The following is a 3580-nucleotide window of genomic DNA, read 5'->3' as shown; positions in this document are numbered from 1 at the left end:
AACTACTTCAAATACTAGAGTTCATTTGAATAATCTAGTTAGATACACCATCCAGGACAAACCCTTGTTCTCTGTGAAGGCTGTGAGGTGAGAATTCATTTAGATCTCTGCAGAATTATCTTGTATTATTAAGACGCAAACTAAAGGGATAATGAAAGCTTTATTTTACCTGATATGTGTCATAATACCCTGTTCTGTTTCATTCTGTAGATTTCTTACAATCAAAGGGAACACAATCTGCTCGGATCCTTCCTCACCATGGGCCATAAAAGCAATGAAATACCTGGACGCAAAGAAGAAACCTCAGTCAGCTCATAAATCTGTGACAGCGTCTCCTGTGAATACATCAACCACAAATATGACTCGGTCATCGGCTCAGATTGATACGCAGACTTCTGGATGAAAATTACTGCTATAACTGGCCAGTATCATTTTGCAGTTTTTAAAGGTTTTCTCTTTTGAGATAACATGCACTTTATTGTACATAACACACTTTATATAAAAAAAAAAATCAATGTATGTATTTTTCTTACAAAAAAGATTGTACTTTCATATTTTATACTATCTATTAATATCTATATTTTTATTTCTCTAAAACGTTTTTTTTTTTTTTTTTTTTTTGACGTGATTATGCATTTTTATGTATGGAGGTAATGTTTTCAAATAAATTAAAATCCTTTGTGCCAGACCATTTTGAACTGCTTGTATTTAATTCCTGTAATCTAAGCTGTAGCTTTAAATATAAATATGTGCGGCATCAAATGTAGACAAGTTACGGTTTAGAAAATAGATGGACCCGTGTCTGTTCATTTAAAGCAAAATTAAATGTTATTCATTAAAAATAGTCTTTTCATAAAAAATATAAAAAATTCATTAAAAATGAAAAATTATTATTTATTTTTTTACAGAGGCAAAAAATCTAAACTATTCCTATGGTACAGTGGCATAACCTCTAGTGAGCAATGAAATATCTCAAGCGCAAATCTAGATGTTTCTGACTAAATTCTAACATGCACTGTAGGATGGACTGAATGTGAAAACCCCCTTGACATCAAGAACTAAACTTTCAGGGTAAACATTATGCCTTGAATAGACAATTAAAATACAGTGTCTATTTATATGTGTCATTTACCTTTAATGGTGTAATAAGTGTCTTTTTCAAGAGTGCAAATAGCCAACTAAGGCTATTTTGACTAATTCTACTCCACCCACTACTCTAAATATTTTACCTTTAGTACTGTACAAATAGCACATTACTTTTATTTATGTGAATAGCATTTATCACTAGTTTTTAGAGTTGAAAAAAATGCTATTGTTTTTGCTTGGTGCAAAAAGTATTTTGTTAAGTTTTTTTAGCCCTAGAAACCACTATTTCCAATAGCATCTACATTTTTACACTGTGATCATAATTGGCTGCTGCCTTAATTAGTTTCAAATTTATATACATGTATAAGTAAATATGATTTGTATTTGAAAAAAGGGACAGAACTCATTTTGAATATTCTTACTGCTCTTATGAGTAATTAAATATTAGGCACTTTAGTAGATCATTGTTTTTCTATACATCACTTCCCCAATTCTGAGGAATAGCAAATGTCCTCATTCTCTCCTGTGGTTAATTTGGTAAGTCATCATCTTACACCTCCTTGTGGTTTTTCAGCTGTGCTAAATGGCAAGGAGACAACTTTCAATCAACTGTCGGTTAACACCCATAAAGGGCACAGAATCAAGTGAATGATGAGCATTATGTGGGATGTATAGTAGTGTTCTTTGAGTTATTCAAGTTGAGCAACAGAAAGAAAAAAAAAACACATCCAGGATAATGCTATAGACATTCCATTCTACTAGACTTTACAATTTGGCAAATTGGTGGCTAATTCATTTGAACTTGTACAATCTCATTCGCATATTTCTGTATGATCTGCTTGCGAGCCAGTGGTGGTTTAGGGGAAGGGTTGGGGAGGAACTTCATGCTTACCTTTTTCTAAAAATCATACATTTCCATATATCATCAAATCAAACGAATTCTTATGAAATCGCCACCTTGTAAAATACTTAAATATTCCTGGGAGGTGAAAACATATTGGATAACTGATAACCTTGTCAGCCATACCATCTGCTTTTATTCATTTAGATGAAGCCTCTATACCAAACGACTTACAAATTATAAGCAATATGTCATAGGCCACCTTATAAATTAACAATCAAAGATACAGTGAGGAAAATAAGTATTTGAACACCCTGCTATTTTGCAAGTTCTCCCACTTAGAAATCATGGAGGGGTCTGAAATTGTCATGGTAGGTGCATGTCCACTGTGAGAGACATAATCCAAAAAAAAAAAAATCCAGAAATCACAATATATGATTTTTTAACTATTTATTTGTATGATACAGCTGCAAATAAGTATTTGAACACCTGTCTATCAGCTAGAATTCTGACCCTCAAAGACCTGTTAGTCTGCTTTTAAAATGTCCACCTCCACTCCATTTATTATCCTAAATTAGATGCACCTGTTTGAGGTCGTTAGCTGCATAAAGACACCTGTCCACCCCATACAATCAGTAAGAATCCAACTACTAACATGGCCAAGACCAAAGAGCTGTCCAAAGACATTAGAGACAAAATTGTACACCTCCACAAGGCTGGAAAGGGCCACGGGGAAATTGCCAAGCAGCTTGGTGAAAAAAGGTCCACTGTTGGAGCAATCATTAGAAAATGGAAGAAGCTAAACATGACTGCCAATCTCCCTCGGACTGGGGCTCCATGCAAGATCTCACCTCGTGGGGTCTCAATGATCCTAAGAAAGGTGAGAAATCAGCCCAGAACTACACGGGAGGAGCTGGTCCACTAAACGTGTTTGGAGGAAGAAGAATGATGAGTACCATCCCAAGAACACCATCCCTACTGTGAAGCATGGGGGTGGTAGCATCATGCTTTGGGGGTGTTTTTCTGCACATGGGACAGGGCGACTGCACTGTATTAAGGAGAGGATGACCGTGTATTGCGAGATTTTGGGGAACAACCTCCTTCCCTCAGTTAGAGCATTGAAGATGGGTCGAGGCTGGGTCTTCCAACATGACAATGACCCGAAGCACACAGCCAGGATAACCAAGGAGTGGCTCTGTAAGAAGCATATCAAGGTTCTGGTGTGGCCTAGCCAGTCTCCAGACCTAAACCCAATAGAGAATCTTTGGAGGGAGCTCAAACTCTGTGTTTCTCAGCGACAGCCCAGAAACCTGACTGATCTAGAGAAGATCTGTGTGAAGGAGTGGGCCAAAATCCCTCCTGCAGTGTGTGCAAACCTGGTGAAAACGTTTGACCTCTGTAATTGCAAACAAAGGCTACTGTACCAAATATTAACATTGATTTTCTCAGGTGTTCAAATACTTATTTGCAGCTGTATCATACAAATAAATCTGTCAAATAAAAACAGACTTGGTAGTCTGGTCAAAGTGGCGAGTAGGATTTCCAGGAGAAATCCAGGAGAAGTCAGGATTTCCAGGAGAAGTCAGGCTCAACCAAGGGAGTTATACATAAAACAGGTCCAGAGGAAAGTTAGAGTTATAGCTCATTCACAGG

General features: G+C 36.7%; 1 long non-coding RNA gene across 1 annotated transcript in view; it reads left to right on the top strand.

Moving 5' to 3' along the window:
* Window positions 1-500, top strand: part of LOC311291690 — a 783-nt gene extending 283 nt beyond the window's left edge. The window contains exons 2-3 of the long non-coding RNA XR_014627598.1: window positions 1-87; window positions 211-500. The exon at window positions 1-87 is cut by the window's left edge and continues 25 nt beyond it. This is a non-coding gene — a long non-coding RNA (uncharacterized lncRNA). The remainder of the gene's footprint in view (window positions 88-210) is intronic.
* Window positions 501-3580: the final 3080 nt, after the last annotated feature.

This window comes from Rutilus rutilus, assembly GCF_951802725.1.
Source record: "Rutilus rutilus genome assembly, chromosome: 6".
Lineage (NCBI taxonomy): Eukaryota > Metazoa > Chordata > Actinopteri > Cypriniformes > Leuciscidae > Rutilus > Rutilus rutilus.
This window is presented reverse-complemented; position numbering and strand designations above follow the sequence as displayed.